Source organism: Thunnus albacares, chromosome 21 (assembly GCF_914725855.1).
Source record: "Thunnus albacares chromosome 21, fThuAlb1.1, whole genome shotgun sequence".
In the NCBI taxonomy this organism is placed as follows: domain Eukaryota; kingdom Metazoa; phylum Chordata; class Actinopteri; order Scombriformes; family Scombridae; genus Thunnus; species Thunnus albacares.
Genome location: NC_058126.1, coordinates 20,810,749 through 20,825,571, shown reverse-complemented (window position 1 = coordinate 20,825,571; position 14,823 = coordinate 20,810,749). Strand labels below are relative to the sequence as shown.

The following is a 14,823-nucleotide window of genomic DNA, read 5'->3' as shown; positions in this document are numbered from 1 at the left end:
ACGTTAGCGGCTCATTCCTGCTCCAGCCAAACTTGTTATCTGAGATAGTGCTACATTTGTCAAACTCATCAGTCAGTCCACATCCTCAAAGCCTTTTCTCTTTTAATAGTGACACACTGTATAAATACTGTTGGGAAATACAAACAATAGAGCATAGATGTCTGTGTTACTTGTCCAAGTATGTTTTTCTATAGTATCTGAACATGTTTATGCTAGATTGAAATAGCGTTAACATGTTTCATTTGACCTATAATACTGTGCTATAATATAGTTTTGTCCTTATATTTTTCCCTATCAATCTGTTCTGTAGCCACCCTGCAATACTAGAACAAGCTGTTCTTATGTCTCCTAAGGACCATCAACTGGTGAAAATGCTGACTTTTTATAGCTTTTAGCATATCATGTATGCACTCTTAAAGACCCCTTTAAGAGTAAGTAAGTTTATTTAAAGTGTAAAATCAAAGGAGTCTCTATTTAGTTCACTTCACAAGAGGGTAGTACACATTACAAATAAACAGATTGTGACACATAAAAAACACATTACAATAAAATACATAAGTGATCATAAAAGTGATTAAAAATCAGATCAGAAGAGAAACCAACACTCGAGAAAGTACAGATTTTACAATCTGGTTTAAATTGAGTTAATAGAGTTAAATAGATTTAATGGAGTTCTCAATTTAAGTATGCCAGGTGCCCCCAGCCTTGATTGTTAATACTTGGTATCCCAGATGTTCAAGTGAAATATCTTCAATTTTAGTGCTTGAATTTAAGTAGTTTGAATATTGGACACTTGAATTGTCCATCTCATTTTGTAAACCCTAAAAATATATTAGAAATAGTTTTTGAAATTGCACAACTTAAAATGGACTTTTGAATTGTTTGAAGAGGGGAATTGAGAGCACTTAAAGTCAGACAGAGAGTTCTCAAAGTGAAATATTTCATGTGCTATAACTGCAGTGGTATTTAAATTTCAACATTAAGTATTCAGTGATGAACACATTTCATAATTACATATTCAGTTACTAATGAGATTCAAATTTTTATGGCTATTATTTGCTTCCATAGTTTAGTGTCAGAATACAGGCAACGCTGTGTGGCAGTGGGGTTATTTTACAGAGTTTGGTTGGTGTCTTTAATGAACACTTTTCTTATTGCTCAGACTGTCAGACTCCCTGCTCTAATGGTTGAATGTAATCATTCTGCACCAATATGAAATAATGAAGTATGAAGGGTAATTGTTAAACAAGTGGCCTCCTGGGAATCCGTACAAGATTGTACCTGACAAGTGTGATGTGTACGAGGCATCGTGTTAGCATGGATGCGCACCCAGACACGCGCACACACACACACACATTACACACACACACACAAACACTTGCAGATTAAACCCTATTAATGCAAACTCAAAGCCCAAGTGACATCTCCAGCAGCGTAATGAGAAATTTAGCAGGAATCTGAGGCTGATTATCAACTGCAAATTTGCTGTAATGCCAGTAATCAGAGGAGATGGTACAGTGGAGAGAGAGGGAGAGAGAAATGATGGGAAGCCAACAGCGAGCCAGAGCACTAATTAAACCGTACCTGCAACTTGTTTCCTGCCATCTTCTTTACATGACAATGGCACCAAGGCCCTGAGGAGAATTTATTTCTCTTCCACAGAAAGGAATTCAGATTTTAATGGATTGCTGTTTATTGTTGAGTCCAACTACTTATCTGGCTTAAATGACTTATGAATAAACATCACAACATGCTTTTGCTTTTTAAAATTGCCAGGTTTATATTTGGCAGCGTGTAATCTTTGACATTCATTCACCCGTTCCAAATAACTGTCCTGATGTCAAAGAGCAAGTCTGCAGGGACACAAACTAAAATGATAATCGCCTCGTGATATTCATGTCTGCCCATGTGTCAGAGGGTTAATCACAAAATTAACTTATCATCTTCCTGGATGAAGTAATTAAGCAGTGCAGGACAAACTCTTCGCATAATTGAGGGTGAATAATGAGGGAGAGACACGCAGTCTAGTGGGAGGGAGGAAGATGGAGGGAAGATCACAGTTTGGTAATTAGGGGACAGGACACTTGATGGAACCTGTGCAGGAAAAATGTTGTTGTGCCACTTATGGCACAGTTCTATCGCTGTGATGTAAGGCTGCAGCAGTAATGAGAGGAAGTATGCTGCGCGCTCCACAGGCAAATTCAGTTTTCACACCTGGAAAAGTAATGCTCTACTCTTAATAAACTACCTTTGTGTGACTAAACCAGGCCAGAGTAGATTTATTTAACACACAGAAATAGATACACAAGCCACACATCAGTCGTAGGGTATTTACATTAAGTTTTAAGTTAAAGTAGGCATCTGACTAAAAGTCAAACGTCATCCAGTAGAAATCTGACAAAGAAAGCTAATTTTACAATAATGTAATGAGAACTTTGGATCCTTCAAATCCTCTCGTTTAAATTTGATGGAGAATGACAGTAGGACTGGATGATGATCAGCCAGTGCTTTGTCCAATCAGCCTATTTTCATCCGTGTCTCATCATTTTCAATCCACTTTAAATAAAAAATGAAAACTGCCCCATTTTAAAATAAAAAGAAGATTGATGAACATAGTAATGAAGAACACTTAGAAATGTCCACAAAGCAGACTACTTGCCCATATCTTCCTCACATCATGACTGTATATTATAGGTGTTTCAGTGTGTATGTTTTTTGATTCATTGATCAAACATTTGTCTATGAAATGTGAAAAATTGAAAAATACCCATTATAATTTTGCCGAGTTTAAAGTGCCATCAAATTGAGCTATAGTCCAAAATACAAAGATATTCATTTTATATCACGAGACAGAGGCAAACAAAGTCAGCGTTTTAACTGCAGATTAATTTTCTGTCAATTGACTAATCAATTAATCAGTCAGCTCATTAGCATTTTGTCCTTTACGGGAAGGCTTTTGATGAAGGGATGTTGTTGCTTCAGTTCCTCATATCAATTGTATTGCATGCTAAGTAGGGCTCCTTTTTTAGCATTTAAACAAAGGAACAGTGCTGTAAAGGCCAGCATTACATGGATGTTAGTGAGACTACAAAAAAGCTACTACTGTAAATAATGCCGAAAACTCAACGTTATAGGTCATATAAATCATTCACAAGGTAATAATGAATAACCCTTGTTGTCAAATTAAATAATGTAAGAAATCTTTACATTTGGAGGTAAAAGAGTCTGGTTGTAATTAAATGTGTTAGGAATTCAATCAGCAATAGGAGGTTTCAGTCATTGACAAACCTCTTTTATAGAAATTCTCCACAGAGCTGCATACAGTATGTGGTCGCTGTTAGGAAAAAAAAGTCTGACCGCAGAAACAAAAAGATGCAATTTTCAAGTTCTTTTCTACAGAACATATAAAAAGTCTTTGCTAAAGCACTGTGAAGTCATTCAACACATGGAAATACTAAGATCAAATGAATAATAATTCAGATTAGAGGTTTCTTGGAGTTGATACTGGAGCAGTGTAACAGGTCAGGAGGTTGTTTAAAGGACTATTGTGGATAACTTGTCAAGTTAAAATGTGGCGGAGAGTTAAGATTGTTTTTTTGTGGTCATACTACAATTTCAAATGTCAACAATGATCTTTTCATGCGGAAACTCAGCATTTAGCCGTTCTAGCTGCGTGGCTCTATAGGGATGACTATGTCCATCTGTCCACCACTTTGGTCCAGACTGAAATATCTTGACAACATTGGAAGGATTGCTATGCAACTTTGTTCAGACGTGCATGGTTTCCAGATGATGAATCCTACTGACTTTGGTGATCCCCTCGACTTTTCCTCTAGCGCCAACATGAGGCTGACATTTGTGGTGTAGAGTGAATTATCTCAATAACTATTCAATGGATTGCCATGAAATTTTATAACAGATATTCAAGATCCCTAGAGGATACATTCTAATGACTTTGGTGATCCTCTGACTTTTCCTCTAGCGCCACTAATAGGTTGACTTTTTAGTGCTTCACTGAAATCTCGACTGTTCAACCCAGTTCAGCTATTGGATGACCAGCTCTGAAATTTGGTTCACACATTCATAGTCACCAGAGGATAAACTGATATTCTGTCTTTTCATGTAGTACCATCATGATCAAAATTTCATTTAGTTTGGTTTATGACCAAATATCTGCAAAACTAATGACAATCCCATCAGCCTACTTTGTGTCTAGTGCTAAATAGCAAATGTATTATACCTGCTAAACATCAGCATACTAGCATTATGATTGTGAGCATGTTAGCAGGCAAACATGAGCATTTAGCTCAAGTACACCCTCACAGAGTCACTATACCATGACTGTAGACACTTACAGGGATATTTACTAAGGATTTGTGGCCCTTTTTTAGGCGATATGTTTTTGCACCGGTAAAATGAAAGAAAAATGACACCACTGAACATGGCATGTTTAGTCTCATGTAATATGTATTTTTAGGCATTCCTGTTTAGTGGTGCTTTATTATGGGAGGAGGAAATGAAAATTCATACAAATTACTGCACCTGATTTATCACAATTGGCTGACCACTGCGACAGAGAACACTGGATCTACAATTTGCCATCAGGGAAAAGCAGTTGTAAAATCTGCGGCACTGTTTTAGAGCACACACACACACACACACAGACTCACAGAGGGAGAGAAAGACTACAGGAGTGAGAAAAAGAGAGAGGCTCAGTTTAAAAGACGCATCACAAAGCAGAGCTTTCTGCTCAGCGACACAAAAACACAAGACAAAAGAGCAGGAATGCAACAGTCTTATTTTTCACATGGATTTACCTTTCTGTTTCCTTCTTCTCTCAAGCCTATTTTACCTGACTTTTAATGTTTCACAGCAGCTCCAGTCCAGTGTGATATAATTAAGGCAGCAGCTCCAAAAGTGTCTTCTTCTCTTCAACCAGTTTTCCAAGTTCAGCAGCAGAAAACACTTTTGTTTGTGCTTCATTCCCTTCCAGACATTCGCATAAAAACAGCCCAGCATCAGTACTCACTGTGTGGTTCTTTATGCAAATCAAATGAACTGTGTCTGCACTCATTTACTGTACATTAATACTATTAGTAAAAACCCCTCTAAAAATTGCAGTGATGCAAAAGTTTGCATCCCTGATGTTAATTGCAACAGGCATAATAAATATCCCCCTTAGTCTTGTTAAATGGTAACAAAGCAGCTTTGGAGGATACAGATTTGTGTCACTTGTTCACAGCAAATGCTCTGCTCAGAAGTCAGATCATGAAGTTTGTTCTAACATTGACATACAACTACTTACTCATGAATCTGTCATTATATCTTTAGATTGTGTTTTAGCACTTAATCCAAGTGCAATGATTGTGTAATCAAGCTGCATTTACATAATGTGAAATGAGTTGACGGTCTTAAGATCAAGCATTGAAATTAAGCAGATAAGTATAATACTATGTCAATATCAGGCCTCCATAGCTCCGTGTAGATCTATAAATGTCTGTGGAACAAGACTCCGATGTCCACTACAGCCCTCAGTGCTAATGTTGGTTTAATGTGCAGGACTGTGGCACCAGAGGTATTATTAGGATCCTTATGTCTCCCAAAAAGACAGCATTTGTCTCCTTTGCATTTTCTGCATGGTGAGCACATGAATACAGCAAATCAATACGGAGAACAGCAATCATGAGAAACCGCTGGAGCGTTGGTGAAAAGTGCGGCGCGCCAAGCGGTGCTCACTGTTTAACGGAACATACACGGCCTGCTTAGGCCTTGCTCAATTTATCGACTGCTGCAAGAAATCAACAGTGGCAAGCAGCTTAGCGACTCTCTCTTCCCATAATAGACTCCATTCGTACAGGCCTTTTATTCTCCGCGCTGCGCCAGGTGACAAATGGACATAATGTCTGCCAGCCTGCCTCTGAATTTATTTGATTTTTTTCTTCCTCCTTCCCCTCCCTGCCCTCCCTTCACTTGTGATCCTCGCTGATATATCTTGACACTCTGAAGTATCCAGAGTAAATTCACTCTGCTTCTATTGCTGTTTATAACCTTCAGGCTGCCAGCAACGATCTGTATATGCACACCACAAACAGCCACTGTCATCCTTGAATAACTTGAGAACACAGAAAGAGGCAGAAAAGGGGTAAAAGAAAAAGAGGCCTGAAGTGTAGAAAAACAATGAAAAGGCTTTTAAAACAAACAATCTGTTAAGAAAAGTTAAGTAAATTACTAAGTCCCATCAATGATTTGAATGTATGTAATAGTAATAGAGTAGCTGGCGTGTGTGTGTGGGTGATAAAACACAAGCAGTGCACTGCATCATCATTTCTGAAACCACAGATGGTAAACTGAATATGAAATTGTTCATATAAATCAGATGACAGTTTGTTTATAGCTACAACAGCAAGTAAATGCATCTTCTCAGAGCGACATAATCTTATTACATATAAACAAATATGTTTACTGCTTTTCAAAAGTTTAGCAAAACACCATCAAGTACTCAGTTTCTTGTTTATACCTTTCTTTTTAAATTAGTAAAGTCGCAATGATCATAATTCCGTGTGAAGATGCAGAGCATTAATAATGAGATCATTTTACTATGGGTGTAAATAAATATTTCAGGCTTAGAAGCCTTGTGTCGGTAATCTATCACCCCACTCCCAAAGATGGGATGCTCCCCGCGGGAAGATAATTTACCAGTTGTGGATCCTGAGCAGCAGATGATCTATACAGTCCTAGAAAAGGTTATTTATCGCTTTCATAATTAAATTTGGTATCTTGGTGGAGGGGCTGTCATGGTATGATTAATCAAGTCCCTCAGTGGCCAGAGCTGGAAAGGGCCAAGTAGCAGGTGTTGCTCGCTCCGGCCTGAAACGCTGCTGCTCTCTGCAGTGAGGACATGCAAACATGACGCTCAGGCTTCTAAAGGTTTGAGCAAAGACAAAGCAGAGAAATAGTATCAAACCACTGGCCTAATGTATAAACTCTTAAGCTTAAAATTTTTACATATCTCAATGATCATTATCAAACATGCTTTATTTTATAGCCCTTTTATTTCCACCTCTGTTTGTCACACTATGCTGGCCCCACAGAATCCTGCATGGTCTAAAGCAGTGGTTTGCAGCCTCAGGGTCAGGACCCCCCAAGTGGTTACAAGATAAATGTAAGGCAGGGGTACTCAAATACAAGTTGAAAGGTCCGCTTACCAAATTTCCACCTCATCAAAGGTCCAGTAAGGCTGCATTACATGATGATATTTAAGTACAAAAACTCCAGAACTCTGTACATGAACAGCATTTCTATTATTGTGAGACATCTTTGTTGTGTAACCAAGTCCTTCAACTTGGGCATAAAAAGGTGTGATGTCCAGGTGGAGACACGAGTGTAAATGTTCATTAATGAGTTCTTCACTGTATTCATTGTTGAAAATGTAATTGATTTTATAATTATTCTGCTGGAGCCTTGATATGATGACTTCAACTGGTTCAGTTTTGTGGTTCTTTGTTTTCTGGGAATAGCTTTGTGCAAAATTGAACAAATGAACACATATTCTTCAGTACACTCATGCTTAAACACATTTTAACTGTCAACTATTTTGTTTTTGTAACTGCTAGGTTTTTTCTGCTTCGTATCAACTGGAACTCCTTCATGCGACAGCAACCTTGCTAACTGCAGCGACCAGCAGGTAGCTGAATGATGACAGGTGAGATGATGTGATAGTGATGTGTCACTCAAAAGCAGTCAGGTTGGCCTGAAATTGTGTTCCTGGTTCTGGCTATAGAGTATGATGTAAGGGGTCTTAGTTTATCAAAGTAGTTCCTGATTAAATTTCTGTCCATTAACTTATTAAATAAGTGAATTACTGTTTCAGCTCTAATCTTGTTATTGAATCTGTTGAAAATGCTTTGGATTAATGTAATTAATTAATTTGTCTGTAAAATATTTTTAAAAACGGTTAGAAATGCTCATTCACAAGTTGCCAGAGCTTTGATTGACATCTTTAAATTGCTTGTTTTGTTAGAAAAACAGTTCAAAACCCAAAGATATTCAATTTACAATTATATAAAATAGAGAAATCAGGAAATCCTCACATTGGAGAAGCTGGAACCAGCGAGGATTTGACATTTTTGCCTGAGAAATTACAAAGAAATGATTATTGAAAGTGTAGTCCATTAATTTACTCTTTTAGCACTACAGTTGTATATATCAGACACATATTATAAACCATTATCATCCCTCAAAAATAGAAACATGTATTGCCCTCTAGGACCCATTGCCCTACAAGCTCATGTTTTTTCACCTAAGATGGACGAGTATTAGAATGAAAGACATTTCCATTTACTGATTAAATGTCGGCAATAGAAGACACAAAGCAGAGGAAGATGGCATTCTTGTTGTCATCAAGGAGCCTTTTAACCACAATAAAGTGTCTAATGAATATGAATGGGAGCGACTGGTGAATTAAGTAATTAGACTGGACGCACTTTGAAAGGTTGCAGAGAAGCTGCGGTGCCTTGCAGCCACATTAGTGTCACTGTGATGCTTAAAGCTGTGAGACGCCATGTCAGCAGTGTGAGAGGGGATGAACTGACTGTAGGACAACAGAAAGTCAATATCTGTGTTGAGCACAAAATGAACATGGTGTTTAATCCTATGTCCACAACAACAGTCCGCTCCATCACGCTGCTTCAGCCGAGCCGCTGTTCAATTTACCTTCCACTGCCAGCCTGGAGGCAGAGGGAGAAGGTGTGTGGGGTTTATTACCCTCAGCTGTGTGTGTGTGTGTGTGTGAGCACATGTGATCAGCAGCTATATGGATTACACTCCGCAAAAGCTGTTCCTAGACTTGTTTTGAAAGGGCTGAAATTGGCAGAAGTTGTGAAAAAATGTGACAGCTCTTGTGGGGAGTTGGTCTGATGATCATCGTCTCTCTCCCCTGACAAATGCGATTAAAAGGAGCCGTTATGTAAAGTCGGGATTAGCAAGGTTTTGACAATCTCCGGTAAAAATGGGACAAATTGAGTCCTCGAGCTATACACACCGAGTGTTTATGTTAATCGACGGCAGTACAGTATGTGACCTGAGCTAAGCAATGTGCTTTTAGGTCTTTCATCTTTACGCAGATGCTGCAGTCAGCTACTTGACCAGAATGTTGAAAGTGAACAGGTACAGATGAGGAAAAGATTAGATTTTTCATTTCTGGTTCATCAGCACAGAGTACAGCAGGTTAATAATTACCTGTCATCTGGATCCTGGGAAGTTGTTAGCCTTTACTTTGTGCTAGTAGATGGAATATTGGAAAAAGAGTGCTGTTATATGAGTTATGTTGCACACATTAATTTAAAGAATAAACAGTTTGAGGCAGTTCACTCTGTGGTATGAGGAGGTTTTGCAAGCTTTTGTTTTGCATTTTTCTTTTTTTCAGTTTCTCACTGTTCCACATCAAATATACAAATTAAAATGAAATAATTTTTGTGTACCCTAGTGTTACACAAGCATCAATTAGCCAGATTAGGATTTTTATAATCAACAGACCTAGAGACTTCCTGAATTTCTGTATGATAGATCTGTGACTATCAATATGTGCATATTTTTTAACATACATATCTGCTTTGAGTACACATCATTTTTCTTCATGTCTCATTTTCATCTATAATATTTGCAGTGGTGGAAGAAGTATTCAGATTCTTTACTTGAGTAAACGTAGCGATAACAAACTGACAATACTCCATTACAAGTAAAGGGCCTGCATTGAAAATGTTACTTGTAATGTAAAATTGCTAAATGTTATTATACTATTATATATTGGATTATAACTGGTAGATTCATGTGTAAAAAGCATTTTACTGTTGGTGGTGTAATCTAAAACAATGCATCATATTTGATAAATTCACCATATGTTTTAATCTGTAAAGTAACTAGTAACCATTGCTGTAATATACATGTAGTGCAGTGAAAAATGTCCCTTTGAAGTAGTAGCCTGAAGTAGCATAAAATGGAAATACTCATGTAGGTACATGTACCTTAAATTTGTACTTAAGCACAGTACTTGAGTAAATGTATCCATCACTGATTATTAGATCAATTCCTCTTATTAGAGTTTCACTTGATTATCATTTTCTATTTTGATTATTGTCTAGATATTTTACTTTGATTAATCCATAATTGTTTAGTATAAAAATAAGAACAAATGCTCATGGCAGATTTTCAGAGCCCAAGCTGTTGTTTTCCAGTTGCATACTTTAATTAACATTTTACAAAACTGATGAAATTGAGCTGATTAAAAATAGCTGATAATAATATGAGATGGAGAAGAAGCTGTGCATCTTTAAACGATAAATAACATCAAATTATTCATCGCTTATTAAATTTGAATTTTCTGTCCATCAATAAACTCACTAATTTAGCTGTATCTCTTGTATTGCAGCTATATTGTTCCAGATGTATCATGTACCTGTTTTTCTCACACTTTTAACATCATAACCTTCATTCATTGAGCTGTTTCATGATAGTTACAGTATATAACTGTGATTTAATAAATCCTACTTTCCTTTGCTGTATGTTTTTACAATTTTCTGTTGAAATCGTGACCGTATACGTTTAGTCTACTATCACTACTTGCTGTTGCAATGCCCCAGTTTCCCCCAGGCCTCATTAAAGTTTCATCCCATATTATCCTGTCTGATGCCCATACAGAGGGTCTCTCTTCTGGTCTGACGTCCACCAACTGCCTCGTATGGTATTAGTACACCAGAGGGTTGCTTTCCTCTCTGTGTTGTCCTGTGGTTTTATCCCTCTCACCTCTTCACCTGGCTGCTGGCCTGTGGGCTGCCAGCCTCAGATGGTTAATTATCTCTTGTCTGAGGCGTGATCACCTCCCCCGGGGCTCAGCAGCATAACGCTGTATCAGAGGCAGCCTATTGAACATTCTCCCGGCCCACTGGGGTGTCCAACCGCCTGGCTAATAACGATTCATGCAGCTGCCAATCTGGCTGAGCTGTGCCATCAATATTCCTGTCTGCAGAATAACATCAATTAAGAGGCAGGGATCTGAACATTAAGACGCAGGACAAATATCATCCGCTGGGTTGATGTCTTAAATGGCGAGAGCAGACAGCTGATTGTGGAGACGATATTCTCAACCGGTGTGAAAACCGAGAGAGGGCTGTGTGCCAGCGCTGGCAGGTTCTAACACAGGTGCTTAAAGAAATAGTTGGACATTTTTTCTGGGTTGGCGATCATCTTGTGTTGCCAACTGTGCAGTGAGCTCAACGTTAGTTTGAGGTCGTTTAGGTTAATAAAAGCGAAACCCAAATACTTCAGGGATGATGGGGTTATCATCTGTTGTCTATCGCAGTCTCAGCAGCACTCTCTTCCTCTACTCCTGCACCTGGCATATGGCTTCTGACACACTCGTATTAGATAAGACTAGGGCTGCAACTAACTGTTATTTTTGTTATTGATTAATCTGTCAATTATTTTAATCGATTAATCAATTCATTGATTAATCTAGAATATCTTCAATTCTTCTTGTTTTGTCTGACTAACAGTCCAAAACCTGAAGATATTAATTCATTGTCATATAAGACAAAGAAAACCTGATAATTGTCACATATGATCAGCTGGAACTAAACATTTTTTGGCACTTTTGCTTGAAAAATGACTAGAACAGTTACTTGATTATCACAAAAATTTTCTATGATTAATTTATTATTAATTGACTAATTGATTAATCGATCAGGGGTTATTGGTTTGTTTGTTGTTGTTGATTTTTAACCTTTATTTAATCAGGGAAGTTTAACTGAGAGGCAGCCTCTCTTTTGCAGGAAAGCCCTGACCTCACTCACTTTAGATCACTTTAGATAAGACCAGCCTTCTTGAAGCTCGGCAGCCAATCAAAATGACAAACGACAACCTCTGACGTGACTATTTGGATTATCAATTCAAATGTCTCACTAAAAGGGACCACATTAGGAATAGGTAATGACTCTCAGTTTCTTTTGTATCACGCCCATCATGCACAATTAGTGTTACAGCCCACTCTCAATATAAGCACATTTTTCTTATTTATGGTAAATTTCTATTTTATTTTATTTCATTTCATTTATTTATTATTATTTCAAATGTATTTACTTTTGATTGTGGTTAATCTGTGTTCAGAAGTTAAAAATGTAAAAAAAAAAAAAACGTTTATATCTCTGTAACAGATCACTTGATAGAAATATAATTTTTTAAAAAAGTCTTACTAAAAGACATGATGAAATATTGACAAACACTTTATGATATTTAAAATATCTATTACTACTTTTGGGGGGGAAAAAAACAACAAAAACATTACTCAGTAACTTGTAAACTGCTGCTGTTAAAATTCCTGGCACAGACAACAGGGAGCCGTGTTAAGAGTCAGAGGTTGTCTTAATCATGCTGAACAGTGGGATATGCCTCAGAGCCTGTCGCTGTTAATGGCAGCAGCAGTGGGAACAGGGTATGTAGGGAGAGGCTGGCTGAAAACCGGAGGCCCTACAGTGTAGGCCGGGGTTATTATCTGCAATTACCCTGATTACTGAGCCCTTCATTTGAATGACTAAGGTGAAATTCATTTATTATGGAATTACTACTAAACTGAGCTGGACATTAAACAGTCAGTGAGCAAGGCCTAAATTGGAATCTATTTCATAAAGAAACACAGGACAATATGAGTATGATAATGTTATTGACAACAAAGCTCATTCAGTTGAGTGTATTTGATGAGTGAGCGTTACTTCCTCTGTGCTCTGCTTCTCCTTGGTCTAAAACTATTTCACTAAAACACAACAAACACAGCCTCATTGCATTTAATAAAAACACTTTCATCGCCCTAGTTATGCCATCTGTGAAAGTCAAATTCCCAAATACATAGTTATTGCTAATTCTCCCTGCGTCCTCAGACAAATATTGCTGCTAGGGAGCACCATATCTAGTGATCAATCATATCACCTCTCTGAACCTGCTATGCAATTTATTAAGTGCTGAACAAATGGGCCGGAGCAGGCGAGCGACTGTTCCCAGGGCTGGGGAATGTAAATCTAAGCAGAGTAACAAATTAGTCGGACTTCTCTCTTTTTTCCTGCTTGCATACTAAAATTGCTGGTGGCAATGCAAAGCAACCCAAGGTAGACATTAAACATGCAAAGGTTATAAGTAGTTGTAGGCAGATAGCCAGAAGTTGTTGCCAGCGATGCATTTTTTAAGAAAACGGTGCTTTACAGGAATTGTTTTACTCCAGTTTTAACAATATCTTTATTTTCTCATCTAATTATGTTTTAATTATGAAAAAGCTTGTTTGTGTTCACCAACTCCAACAATGTTATTATATAATTGTGTGTATGTGCAGTATGAGGGAATAGAAAAACAATTCCAGAGATATCATAATTGTCAGACATTATATAACAAGAATATATAAACAAGAATATGAATGTATAAATTATATAAGAATATATAAGAACATACAATGTACTGTGATGTTGTTTGGGCCTTGCTCTGTGTAACCAGATGTTAGTATCAGTCTCCAATGAGCAGATGAGATTGGATTTCTTGTTTCCACAGTCAATATGCAAACACATAAGCCTGTCGCCACACTGAGTGTTGACATGTTGATTACATTAAATGAGAAAATCTTTAATGTTTAATGCCAACAGTTTCAAAATGATTTCTTTCTACAAACTATGATTAATGTTAGGGAAGATTGTTATTGTGGCAAATAAACTAAGGTTAAGCGATAAGTTTTGTCATAGTATATTTTGTGATAATGTATTTTTCTACACCTAAAGCGTCGTATATGTTATTCCTCTGTGCTATAGAGCTCCAGTGTCATCTAAAAACTATTAAAACACATCACCGTTCCTTCATTATGATTACATGGACGCTGACTCAATCCCACAAACACCATCCTGCTGTCATAAATACTCACTAGAGCAGCAAATGTGTGACTGAAAATAGTTTTCACCAAATACACTATTTCCTTCTGTTTGAGTAAAGATTGTTAAAAAACTACCTTGCCCACCTTTTTTAGGAAATTACTATGTACTGCAGTGAAACAAACAGGATCTTCAGTCCCTGCAGGGTTTTCATACAGCTGACTCAAAACAACAGGCCAACATCCATCCTGGCTTTCAGGGAAGCCTGAACACGTAACATGTTGGACAGTTTTTTTTTGTGTATATGTTTGTGGTCAAGTAATACATGTGTTCATACAGCACTGAAATTATTGTTTTGCATATGCCTGACAGTGATTTTTGATACCTCTTTGAAGTCTCCAAACCTGCAGTTTTAGCTGTCATGGAATTGAATGGATTTTCATGCCACTTCTGAAAAACAGTTGCACAAAAGAGTGTACTGGGTAGGCCAGATAAAAGGCAAATTTGAGCTTTTTTATCTGCATTAAGTGCTGAATGTGGCTCAACATTATTAAATACATTCAAATTTTGTATTCCTATATGTATATCCATATATTTCAAAATACATAAAGTACAAATATATCTAAATATGTATATTTAAGGCTCAATTACTTTCCTAACATAATGATACCTCTCCACCGTAGACGTGTTCCCTCCAGGACAGTGTAATACACTGTGATTAAGTGAGATGAAATTAATAACTAATGAACTGCATTACAGGCTCAAATATTTTCACATTATTTTACCATTTTGGGTTTAAGCAAATAATTTGATTCGACTTAATCAATCCAGACATATTACACCAACAGCAATTGCAACTATTTTTTTCTCGGGTACCAATTTGAGACATAATTTACGAACAAAGACAGCAGTCTAAATTGTGGGCAGA

General features: G+C 37.3%; 1 protein-coding gene across 2 annotated transcripts in view; it reads left to right on the top strand.

Annotated features, from left to right (window-relative positions):
* The window catches only part of adarb2 (adenosine deaminase RNA specific B2 (inactive)), a 377,105-nt gene that overhangs the window by 141,733 nt on the left and 220,549 nt on the right, over positions 1–14,823 (top strand). The window contains exon 2 of one of the 2 annotated variants that reach the window (XM_044339070.1): positions 7,614–7,702. The exons of the other annotated variant lie outside the window; for it this stretch is intronic. The gene's annotated coding sequence lies outside the window, so the exon portion shown is untranslated. The remainder of the gene's footprint in view (positions 1–7,613; positions 7,703–14,823) is intronic. 2 annotated transcript variants of the gene reach the window in all.